Here is a 13,389-nt window from a genome sequence, read left to right as displayed (position 1 = left end):
GGAGTTCTAGTAATCTTATGGTTTTGTTTTTAACATTTAAACCTTTTACCTGTTTGGAATTTTACTCAGCATGAATAATGAGGTAGGGTTCCAATTTTATCCTTTCCTGTTGCTCCAAACCCTATTTATTGAATAATCCATCTTTTTGTTGATTTATTATTATTATTTGCTTTACAATATTGTATTGGTTTTGCCACACATCGTCATGAATCCGCCACGAGTGTACACGTGTTCCCGATCCCAAAACCCCCTCCCACCTGCCCCCCAACACCATCCCTCCAGGTCATCCCAGTGCACCAGCCCCGAGCATCCTGCACCCTGCATTGAACCTCGACTGGCGATTTGTTTCTTATACGATATTATACATGTTTCAATGCCATTCTCCCAAATCATCCCACCCTCTCGCTCTCCCACAGAGTCCCAAAGACTGTTCTATACATCTGTGTCTCTTTTGCTGTCTCGCATACAGGGTTATCGTTACCATCTTTCTAAATTCCATATATATGCGTTAGTATACTGTATTGGTGTTTTTCTTTCTGGCTTACTTCACTCTGTGTAATCGGCTCCAGTTTCATCCACCTCATTAGAACTGATTCAAATATATTCTTTTTTGAATAATCCATCTTTTTCACAAAGCACACAATGCCATCTTTATCATATATTACATTTCCATATGCATTTCTGTCTAGTTACAGGACATCTGCAGGATCCTTTCAAGGGCAGGTCAATGCTGGGGCCACAAATAAGGGCTCTGCGGAGCTGACTGGAAGCTGTGTTCTGAGTCTGAACTTGATCTATACAGCCTCTGGGTTGCTGAACTCTGGGAAGAGCCTTGTCAGCTGCAAATGGCTGCTAGCTGCCAAGAAGGCAGTCTTTGATTTAGGAAAAAGGAGCTTCTAGGAAGTAGTGCTGCTGTGTGGTCAGGTCTCTGGTGAAGATAAAGCATAAAGGATAAGAGATTAAAACTCACAAACTGATTCTAAAATCTATATGCAAAAGACCTATAGTGGCCAAATAAATCTCAAAAAAGAGGAACAGAGTAGCAGGACTTACATGATGAGATTTCAAGACATACCATAAAGCCGCAGTCATTAAGACAGTGTGCTATTGGCCTAAGACCGACAAATAGATGAGTAGGATAGAGAGTCCAGATACATGTCCTTGGATTTATGACAAAGGCCCAAGTCCAGTTCAGTGGAAGAGTGAAGTCCCCGCTCCCCAGTAAATGGAGCAACAGGCTATGCCTTAAAAGCAAACAAACAAAAAACCTGTGGGACTTTCCTGGCAGTCCAGTGCTGGGACTCTGTGTTTCCACTGCAGGGTGCTAGGGTTCAATTCCTGGTTGGGGAACTAAGATCCCTCACGCCCAAGTGTGGCAAAGAAACAAAAAGCCCTTTACCCCAACCTCAGACCATACAGAAATATTAATTCAAGATGGGTCACAGACTGAAATGTAAAAAGTAAAACAATAAGACTTCTGGAAGAAAACATAGAAGAATATCTTTGTTACATGGGGTAAGCAAGGTTTTTTTAAAATAAGCACAAAAAAGCACAAATTATAATAGATAATTCTTCCCTTTATTCAATATTTATATAGTGGCTACTGGGCACTATATATGCTAGGTGCCAGACATGCCCATGAAAAAATGTCAGCCCAGACTTGGAGCAGCTGGTTCAGTTTGAGAGGATAGACAGACACCTCCTCAGGTAACAATACTGTAGCTCTCTAGGGGCTCTGATTGGTGATCACAGGAGGCAGTGGGGGCCAGAGGAGGGGTACCTTACCCAGAGTTCTTAAAAGGCTTGTTGTAATATGTGAGATCAAAGCCAAGTCTTGAAGGATAAGGAAAGCCTGACAAGTCACAGCAGACAGAAACTGCTTTCAAAGTCCTAGCAGGGACAAGAGAAGGTGGGTACAACTGCAAGCTCTTCAAGCTGGTGGGAGCAGGTGCTTGGGACTGGATATAGTTTCAAGAATGTATCTATGTTGTTAATTTTCCTGTAATTGAACTTGGTTCTCCAAGTTCATTGTACACAAGAATCTTCTAAAATTCTAAAATGAACCCACCAACTTCTAAAATGAACATTCTGGGACTCTGCCGCAGAAATGTTTACCTATTTATCTAGTAGGTGTGAAGTGGGCCTGAAAATGCATCTTAACGAGCAATCCTCCCCACCCCCCCACCCCCCCATGACACTACTTCTGCCAGCCAGCAAACCACCCTTAGGAAAACAATGACTGCACTAAGGTTCTTCCCCCTGGGAAACAGGAAGTACTTTCTTCGGCAGCATGGGGCCAAGACAGCTGTGAGTTTTCTGGAAAATCAGGTTATGACGCAAGTGAGCCTGGTGTCTCCTTCTCTGGATCTAGAAGGGCTCTGTGCAAGCATCTAAGGGATGAGGAAGCCAGGGGGCAGAAAGCAGCAGCTTCTGGGAACTCTGCCTAGTAACCAGGAGCTCTGGACGATTTTCCAGCATGCCCTGGGGACTCAGGTCCAATCTCCATTCTCCTTATGAGTATGAATGAGCCCCCAGAAGTCAGCTGAGTTTCCTAGCCACCTGCTTCAGAATTGGCAGAATAATGTAAACATTTCGGAGCCTGAAGGGCATACCAATAGCGTGTTTCACGGCCTGGCGCCTTGACTAGGAGACTATTTTCTACCAGTGCTGTCACAAGTGTTTCTTCCGTAATAGATGGATATACCTGTGAGTATGTGGAAAATATCAAACAAAAACGATTTTTTAAAGACTACCCTGAAAGTTCTACCTTCACTGACAGGGTTGGTGTGTATGAGTGCACTTTCTGTAGCAGACACTAGGATGACTCCCTAATAGCAACCTCCTGGGAATTCCCTGGTAATCCAGTGGTTAAGACCCTCGGCTTTCACTGCCGAGGGCCCAGGTTCAATCCCTGGTCAGGGAACTAAGATCCCACAAGCCCCGTGGCATGGCCAAAGGGGAAAAAAGTCATTCCAAATGGCAACCTCCCCCTTTACTCCCTGCCAAAGGCCTTATTTCCCCTTCCCAGCTTGTCAATTGTCTAAGTACCTCCAGGTAATCATAAGGTGACCAACTAATGGGCCAGCTCCTGGGATCATTGAGAGATAGAAGAAGAAAGAACCCAAAACTCATTGGTGGAAATTAAGAGGTTAGTTGGGGGGGTGGGGAAGCAAAGGCTAACCATAAATACTTGAGAATCACCAACTCATGAGAAGTGGAGATATTTATGAATACATGGATGGCTGGAACTCATATAACCGATAAATGCAAACCCTACAGGCTTGCCCAGGAATTCCATGCTTGAGTGCACATCTAACTGAAATTAATGTCATATCTAATCAAAGAACTAGAAATTCATTCTTCAACAAAATAGAAGCAAACCAAATGTTCATCAACTGTAGAATGGGTTAATAAATTGTGATATGCTCAAAATTTATTTGGGATGCTATGCAGAAATGATAATGAACAAACTAAGGCTATATGTGAGAACATGAGTGAATATATTGCATGAAATATGAAATATAAAATCAAATATTGCATGAAATAAGTCAGACACTGAAGAGTATATAATAAGTTATTTACATGATATACAGGAACAGGTAAAACTTCTTTATTTATTTGTCTGTTTGAGCTATAATTGACATAAAATATTGTATAAATTTAAGGTATAAAACATGTTAATTTGATGCATTCATATATTGCAATATGATTACCACCTTAGCAATTGCTAATACCTCTATCATCTCACACAATTATTATTTCTTTTTTGTGGTGAGAACACAAAACAATGATAGAAGTCAGAAGACTGGTTATCCTGTAGGAATAGGGAATAGGGTTAAATAGGGAAAGAGCCTAAAAGAACCCACTGGAGCTGGAAATATTCTATTTCTTGATCTAGGTGGTGGTAACAGGCATGTAAACATATGTAAAAATTCATCGTGTAAACTCCCCTTCTAGGTAGAATTTCTCCTAGCAAAATGAGAACATATGTCTACACCAAAAACCTGTATACAAATATTCAGGGACTTCCCTGGTGGTTCCAGTGGTTAAGACTCTGCTCCTCCACTGCAGAGGGTGTAGGTTTCATCCCTGATTGGGGAACTAAGATCCCACATGCCATGTGGCATGGCCAAGAACAAAAAACAAAACAAAGCAAAATCCCAAACGTTGTTCATAGCAGCGTTATTCGTTGTAGCCAACAGGTGGAGACAATCCTTTATTCGTTTGCTAGGTGCTCCCTGGTGGCTCAGACAGTAAAGAATCTGCCTGCAATGCGGGAGACCTGGCTTCAATCCCTGCGTGGGAAAGATCCCCTGGAGGAGGGCATGGCTCCCCACTCCAGTATTCTTGCCTGGAGAATTCCATGGACAGAGGAGCCTGGCAGGTTATAGTCTGTAGGGTGGCAAAGAGTTTGACACGACTCAGTGACTAACACTTTCACTTTCAGGGCTGCTGGAGCAAAGTACCATAGACTATGTGCCTTAAATAGAAATTTATTTTCTCATCATTCTGAAGGCTAGAAGACAGAGATCAAAGTGTCAACAGAGTTGGTTTCTTCTGAGGCCTCTCTCACTGGCTTCTACTTGACTGTTTCCTCCCTGTATTCTAACATAGTTTTCTCTCTGTGTGTCTGTGTCCCTATTTCCTCCTATTCTAAGGAAACCAGTCAGTTGGATTAGGGCCCATCCTCATTTTACTTAATTACCTCTTTAAAGACCCTGTCTTCAAATACAGTCACATTTTTAAGTGCTTGAAATTAGGACTTCAACATGTGAATATTTTATTTTTTATTTTATTGAAATACAGATGACTTACAGTGTTGTGTTAGTTTCCGGTGTACAGCAAAGTGATTCAGTTATAGATATATATGTATATACACATGTGTATTCATTGTTGTTCAGTCGCTCGTTCATGTCTGACTCTTTAGAGACCCCACGGACTGTAGCCCCCCAGGCTCCTCTGGCCATGGGATTCTACAGGCAAGGATACTGGAGTGGGTTGCCATTTCCTTCCCCAGGGGATCTTCTGTCCCAGGGATCAAATCTACATCTCCTGTATCGGCAAGTGGATTCTTTATCACTGAGCCACTAGTGAATGTGTTCTTTCTAAAATTCTTTATATGTTATTACATTATACATTGTTAATAGGTTCTTGAGTATAGTTCCCTAATTTTTGAAGGACATAATTCAGGTCATAACAAACCCACACGTCCATCGACCGACAATTGGAAAACAGAATTGGTATATCCATCATAAAAGAATATCATTCAGCAGGAAAAAAAAAATGAAGCATTGACCCAGGCTACAACATAAATAAATCTTAAAAACATCATGCTAAGTGAAAGAAGCCAGTCACAACAATGTACATATTGTCCGATTCCATTCCTATGAATGTCCAGCACAGAGTAGTGATTTCCAGGCCCAGAGTGGAGAAAAGGGAGAAATAGAGAGTGACAACTCATGAGCTCAAAAGTTCCTTTCGAGGTAGCAAAAATATTCTAAAATTAATTGTGGTGATGGTTGCACAACTCTGTGAATATGCTAAACACCACTAAAAGTTTAATTGAGTGAATTGTATTAATATATGAATTATATCCCAGGAGAGCTGTTATGAAAAATTCACTGCACTATACCCTTAAGATTTCTGCACTTTATTGTGTCATTTGTCTCAATACAAATTAAAACAAATCAAAACTCTATTGTCCCATTGACAAAAAGTTTCTATTGCATAGCACAGAGAACTCTATCCAATCTCCTGGGATAAACCATAATGAAAAGAATGTATATATATGTATAACTGAGTCGCTTTGCTATACAGCAGAGATTGGCACAACATTGTAAATCAATTATACTTCAAGAAAAACAAACAGAGGGACTTCCTTGGCATTCCGGAGGTTAAGACTCCATTTTCTCTACTGCAGTGGGCACAGGTTTGATCCCTAGGGAACTAAGATCCCACATGCTGTGCTGTGTGGCAAAAAAAGAAAAAGAAAAAGAAAAACTAGCTAAGATAGTCCCCCGTTGTCCGGGGACTTGCTCAGTGGCAGAGTTGCCCTTCAGTGTATCTGAAAAAGCATCAGAGAGACTAAGCATGCAGGCAGGTGGGAGCAGGTACCTGAAAATGGATGAAGCTGGGGAAGACCTGAGGGAAGGGAAAATGCAATGGCTGAGAATAAAGCGGAATTCAACTCAATGAAAACAAATATGATTTTGGCCAAACAAAAATAAAACTATAACATTTCATATGAAGCAGCTCATAAAGAAAATCAGCAACTTCTACAGATCAGAGATGACCATCAGGAACACCTTGCTGTAATCCTGCAAGTATGAATTGAGCACCTTCTATGTGTCAGAGTCTGGGTGAGGCACCAGGCCAGGAATATGTGACTCCAGACAGCTACTGCCAAGTGCATGTGCAAGGAAGGGAAGAGCGAGGGTGCCTGCTGAAGACACAAGGAAAAGCTTCATTCTGCTCGAAAAAGCCCTAACCCTGAGCTGGGGCTGAGGCTGAGAAGGGTAGAGGATGGGGGAGGCGGACAGTGTTTGTGAACTGGGAAAGTCAGGCAAGTGCTTGGGTGGGGGAAGTCCATTCTGGCTTCTCAGACAGCTTTAGCTAGAAGGGAGGGACCTCCACCTCCCCATTCTGGTACAATCACTTTGGGAAAACAGTTTGGTAGTTTCCTGTAAAATTAAAACATAGACTTACCATGTGATCCAACAGTTTGAGTTTGGCAGAGCCAGGACCAGCAAGGCAATACCTATCCCGAGGGCTTTAACAAAATTCCACTCCGGTCAGTGCTGCATCTGCCTGAACCAGGAAGGGAAAAGTTCAGGTCCTGTTCCCCAAAATTCAGCATCTATAAAGCCGAGTGGCGTTTGCACGTATGAGAGATGAGGGGTAGTCTGGCATCAAATATTGCAATTCTTCAACAAGCCCCCAAATGATCCTGGCACAAGTGGGTGGGAGGTGGTGGGAGGAAGTTTCTTAAACTGTAGTTAGAGAAATACTGCCTAAGGGGAACTGCATCTAATCCTCTTTTACAGATTGTCTCCTAGTAAACAAGGCTCCAGGACTTTGTGATGGACAGGGAAGCCTGGCGTGGCTGCAGTCCATGGGGTCGCAAAGAGTCAGACATGACTGAGTGATTGAACTGAACTGAAGGGGAACTGCATCTAACCGTCTTTTACGGATTGTTGCCTAGTAAACAAGTCTCACCTAAACCCTTTCTGCTGTTGTTGTAAATCACCCCACGCTACCTGCCTCTTTTGGTTAGCAATAAAATGTTGGATAAACTTTTTTAAATTTCTGCTGCTGGACACAGGCCAGTAAAAGTAAGACACCCCTGGGAGTTGGGTGAACTTGGAGCTTGTCATTATTTCTATTTTATTCCTTGGTACCCTGGATGATGCCTCCCATTTTAAACTCTGAATTCAGAGGAACTTCTGGGTCACCCATGCAGGGGAAGAAAGTGAGTTGTTCCCAGGAGATAGGAGCGTGCTATTCTTTTGTTTATTTATTCAAAGCATAATTATATCAAGTTGGTGCGTATGTGGAACAACTGGAACTCTCATACTCTGCTGGGGGGAATGTTAAATGGTACAGTCATTTTGGGAAAACAGTTTGGCAGCTTCTTGTAAAATTAAAACATAAACTTACCATATGATCCAACAGTTCCACTTCTTAGTATTAATCCAAGAGAAATAAGAAGCTATGTCCTGGACTTTCCTGATGATCCATTAGCTAAGACTCTGAGCTCCCAATGAAGGAAGTGGTTGGGGTTCCATCCCTGGTTGGGGAACTAAGATCCCACATGCCACAACTAAAGACACTATGTGGCCAAATAAGTAAATATTAAAAAAATTTATAAAAAACAACATAGGTCCTCCCAAAAGGTTTGTACAGAATGTTTCTAGCAGCTTTATCTTTATTAATGAAAAACTGGAATCAATTCTATCAACACAAATTGTGGTATATCCATATAATGAAAAGCTAGTGCTGTGCTGAGTTGCTCAGTCATGTCCGATTATTTGTGACCCCATGGACTGCACCCCATCAGGGTCCTCTCCATGGGGATTCTCCAGGCAAGAATACTGGAGTGGGTTGGCATGCCCTCTTCTAGGAGATCATCCCAACCCAGAGATCAAATCCAGGTCTTCCACATTGCTGGTGGAGTTTTTACTAACTGAGTCACAGGAGAAGCTCAATGGAAAGCTACTAGGCAATGAAAGGGAATATATTATTGATATGATCAATAGCATACGTGAACATCAAAAAACACTATGCTGAGGGAAAGAGACTGGACACAGAAGTGGACATACTGTGTGATTCTACTTCTATGGAATTTCACTCTGAAGTATACAAAGCATCACATGGGCTGCCAGGGTCTGGGTGAGCAGTGTAGACGGAGAAGAATGATCGGAACTCCATCTTGATTGTAGTCATAGTTACAGATGTCAAAACTGCACTGTGCACTTAAAATGGCTGCTGGGTTTGTAAATTATGCTTCAATAAAACTGAAAAATAGGGTAAAAAAGAAAACTATATTATGCCAGATTACTCAACCAACAAGGCATACAAAGCAGTCAGCAAGTATAAAAGTCTGACTTAGGATTCTCTCATCAATACATTTTGTGCAGATCGGGAGAAGAGGGAGAAATTTTGATTCTTTGTGTGTGTGTGTGTGCTTATAAAAGTAACCCATTTGTAAGAAGTTAAAGTTGTGTAGAATGCGAGATCTTAGTTCCCCAACCAAGGATGGAACCTATACGCCCTCGCAGTGGAAGGCAGAGTCTTAAGCACTGGACTACCACGGAAGTCCATCTATTTTTTTTTTCTTTTTAACTTAACGAAACATGCTTTATTCAGTAAAACTGGTGAGTGTGGGCAGGACAGGGCAGACGTACAGAGGGGCTGGGCACAGGAGAGTTAGGGGCTAGTACAGGGGGCCATGACTCAGGGTGCAGGAGCCAGAGATCAGAGGACACGGCTGCGGGCGGGTCTTCAGTAACTTGTCACCTGCCCTTCTGGAGGCTCTCTGAGGCTCAAGAGCCCCTGGGGGTTCCAGAGGCTTGACCAGTAAGGGAAGGCGTGTGTGTCACACCTAAGGAGGGTAGATGGAAGCCCCCAGCTCCCGCTTTTGGGCCTCAGACACTAGGGCATTGTAGAAGTTCCAGATGATGGTGTGGGCTGTCCAGCACCCGGTGATCAGGGTCAGGACTGCTGCGATGACACACACCTAAGGAGGCCCTGCTGCCAGCATCAGCAGGGGACGGGATGAGAGCACCTGGACAGCAAGCACCCTTCACATGGGGCCTGAAGCTCCAGGCTGGCCTGTAAGATAGGGTTGTCCAGGGTGGAGAGTGATACAGAAACTCAGAAGCATCACCTTTTTAGCTCCATCATTCAAAGCTGAGAAACGCCAGTAACAGAGCCCACGTGGATTATCAAATGGAGTAACCACTGCCCTCCCACCCTCAATAAAAAGCAAAAACAGCCCCAAAATTGTCATGGATCACCATCTCCTTGACTCCAGCTCAAAGGTTTGGGCTCCACTGTCAAAGGAACCCCCACTTCCCTACTCGAATTAGATGTAATTCTTAGTGGGGCACGTGGAAGAACCCCAAATGTGTGGGCTGATGGTGAGTATCAGGCCATATAATGACTGGAGCCCTAGGACCCCCTACCCCAGGAGAGCAGGTGCAGGACAGTGGCCCCCAACTCAGCAACAATAGGCCAGAAGTCACCTAGTCCAGGTAGATGGAAGTCCGCAGCTCCCGCTTTTGGGCCTCAGACACTAGGGCATTGTAGAAGTTCCAGATGATGGTGTGGGCTGTCCAGCACCCGGTGATCAGGGTCAGGACCGCTGAGATGACAAAGATGATCTGGAAGATGAGCACCAGACAAGCCTTGGAATTCTTGTCCTCCATGCAGGGGGTGCACTTGGGTCCCACGAGGTAGACCAGCAGGCCGAGCAGGACCACAGGTAGAGAAATGATGCAGAGGGTTTGGATAGCCTGCAGGTCCTGGGGCAGCGCCAGCAGCAAGTTGTATACCTCGCACTGCATCCACGCAGAACATCCAAAGCCCCTCCCACACCACCTGGGCCACCACAATGCCATTGCTGATGAAAACGTTTACCTTCCACAGGGGTTGGGTGCAGGACATGACAACATTTACCCAGCCAAGCAGCATCAGGATGATCTCCAGTATTTGCAAACCAGAGGAGGCCATGGTGAGGCTGAGGAGCAGCAAAGGAGTCCACAGAGATTTGGAGTAGCTGGCTGCGTCTATTTTTTTTCTTTCAATATTTATTTTTATTTGTGTATTTGTTTGGGCTTCCCAGGTGGCACCAGTGATAAGGAACTTGCCTGCCAAAGTTCTTTGGAAACATAAGAGACACAGATTTGATCCCTGGGTTGGGAAGATCCCCTGGAGGAGGGCATGGCAACCCACTCTAGTACTCTTGCCTGGAGAATCCTTTGGACAGAGGAGCCTGGGCAGGCTAAAAAGTCCATGGAGTCCCAAAGAATCGGACATGGCTGAAGCAACTTAGCACAGCACAGTCCATGTGTTTATTTGACTGCACTGGGTCTTAGTTGCGGCTCGAGGGGCATCTTCATAGCTGCGTGCGGGGTCTTTAGCTGCAGCATATGAGCTCTCAGCTGAGGCATGTGGGATCTAGTTCCCCAATCAGGGATGGAACCTGGGCCCTCTGCTTTGGAAGTAGGGAGTCTTAGCCACCGGATCACCGGGGAAGTCCCAAGTCCATTTATTTTTTATTGCTGAAAACAGTATTAGTCATCCTTGTAATTACACAGCATGAAGATTCCTATATGTAAGTTAGTTTCCTAGAAGTCTCTTGGTCAAAAAAGCAGCTTCAAGGAGAGAAAAAAATGATTCCCTTTCTGTTCCTGTGGCTATAGGATATGTGTGTGGGGGTGGGGCAAGGGAGAAAAGGAGATACATTCTCAAGGATTCAGGTTCTTATAGTGTTTTTTTTTTTTTAATCAGACAAAATTATTAATGACAAGACAAAACCCAACTCTGGTTGACTTAGTGAAAATCAAGTTTTGTTGAAAGGATTCTGTTTAGTTCATAGGATTAGGGGATAGCTTTGTTATAAATTGAATAACATTTCACAGATCCATTTGAGATTGGAATTGCCAGTGTAATACAGCTGCTATGGGAAAATCTGTTTCAAACTTCCGAAACCTGGGCTTCCCTGGTGGCTCAGTGGTGAAGAATCTGCCTGCCGACGCAAGAGAGATGGGTTTGATCCCTGGTCTAGCAAGATCCCACATGCCTCAGCGCAACTAGGTCCATGAGCCACAACTATTAAGCCTGTGCTCTAGAGCCCTGAAACAACCGCTGAGCCCTTGCGCGGCAGCTGCTGAAGCCTGAGCACCCTCCAGCCTGTGCTCCACAAGAGAGGCCACTGCAGTGAAGAGCCCTCTCACCGTGGGCTGGGCGGTCTTACACCTTCACTGTTCTGTTTCACCCCCAGCTGGGTGTAGCCCCTGCCTCCAAACATGAACAGACTCAGTCCCTGTGACACGGTGATAAAATAAGAAATATTTGGTCTTTGTCCTAGTTCCTGGCCTAAGAGCTTCTGAGACCCTTGGAAAATCCCCTGAGTGTTAGTGGTGAGAATTCTTTGTTGCTCATATAAGCTCCTTTCAACCACACCTGAGTTTATACTAATGAGGTGACTCTTGGTGTGTCCCTAGATAGCTGGTTACTAGGTAAACCAACCAGGTGATTAGAGCGTTAGAATTCTTAGTCTCACCCTTTGCCCACCTCCTAGAGAAGGGAGAGGGGCTGGATATTGAGCTTATCACAAATGGCCATAATGATTTAATCAATCATGCCTGTGTAATTGAACCTCCATTGTTGTGTCTGACTCTCTGCGACTCCATGGACTACAGCACTCCAGTGTCCTTCGTCCTCCACTCTCTTCCAGAGTTTGCTCAAACTCACATCCATAAAAACCTCTAAACTATGACCTTCAGGAAGGTGCCACACTTGAACTCCACAGGGACAGACATTCCTGTGCTTGGGACCCATTCAGACCTTGCCCTGTGTACCTCTTAGTCTGGCTGATCAACTAACTGTATCCTTAATAACACCCTTTATGAGAAACCAGGGGTCACTAAGTCGGACACGACTGAAGCGACTTAGCAGCAGCAGCAGCAGCAGCAGGAAAACTGAGTAAAGTGTTTCTCTGAGTTCTGTGAGCCAAAATAGCAAATTATCAAATACGAGGAGGGAATTGTGGGAATCTTCAATTTATAGCTGGTTGGTCAGAAGCATGGTGACAAACTGGGCTTGTGACTGGCAGCAGAAGCTGGGGGAGGAAGAGCAGTGTTGTGGGACTGAGCCTTTTAACTTGTGGGATCAGGTAGTTAGTGTGAGTCTTGAATTAAACTGCAGGATATCCAGGTGAAGACCAATGGGTTGGAGGATTGGTTGTCAGTGTAAGGAGAAACTCTACACATGTGTTGTCAGAAGTTAATTGCTGTGCATGAAAAACAGATCTTACTAATCCTCAACAAGATGGCACTCATGTCAATTACTGGCCACACTTCAGGGGTCCCCAGATTAACCAGACTTCTGACCAATTGGCTTCAAATTTAGGGTTTCCCGTGACTCTCTTAGGCTTTTCACTAGAATGAAAGCAGGCTTCCCCAGTGGCTCAGTGGTAAAGAAACCGGCTGCAATTCAGGAGCCGCAGGAAACATGGGTTCTATCCTTGGGTTGGGAAGATCCCTTGGAGGAGGGCATGGCATCCCACTCCAGAATTCTTGCCTGGAGAATCCCAAGGACAGAGGAGCCTGGCGGGCTACAGTCCCTAGGGTTACAAAGAGCTGGACATGACTGAAGGGACTTAGCACAGCACAGCACAGAATGACCCACAGAACTCAGGAAAGTGCTAACAACTACTGCTTGATTGTAAAGGATAGAGACCAGGAACGGCCAAATGAAGAGACACATAGGATGCAGCCTGAGGGACAACACACAGCTTTGGTGCCTTCTCCCTGTGGAGTCAGGGTGTGTCATGCTCCAGGCACACTCTAGCCTAAGTGCCAGAGTTCTTATTGAGATTTCATCACTAAAGGCAAGATAAATGAAATCACTGGTCACCTGACTGAACTCAGCCTCCAGACCCCTCCCCTCTCTGGAGGTGGAAAATTCCAATTCTCTAATAATGTGATTGGTCTTTCTGGGGATCAGCCCACCATTCTTTTTTTTTTCTTTTTCCAATATTTATTTGTTTAGGCTGGGCCAGGTCTTATTTGTAGCATGTGGGATCTAGTTCCCTGACCAGGAATTGAACCTGGGGCCCCTTGCATTGAGAGCATGAAGTCTTACCAACTCAATTACCAGGGAAGT

At 44.4% G+C, this 13,389-nt stretch overlaps 1 pseudogene; it reads right to left on the bottom strand.

Moving 5' to 3' along the window:
• Positions 1–9,583: 9,583 nt before the first annotated feature.
• LOC128062523 (claudin-6-like) lies at positions 9,584–10,230 on the bottom strand (annotated as a pseudogene).
• Between the last annotated feature and the right edge of the window lie 3,159 nt (positions 10,231–13,389).

Source organism: Budorcas taxicolor, chromosome 17 (genome assembly GCF_023091745.1).
Source record: "Budorcas taxicolor isolate Tak-1 chromosome 17, Takin1.1, whole genome shotgun sequence".
NCBI lineage: Eukaryota > Metazoa > Chordata > Mammalia > Artiodactyla > Bovidae > Budorcas > Budorcas taxicolor.
This window is presented reverse-complemented; position numbering and strand designations above follow the sequence as displayed.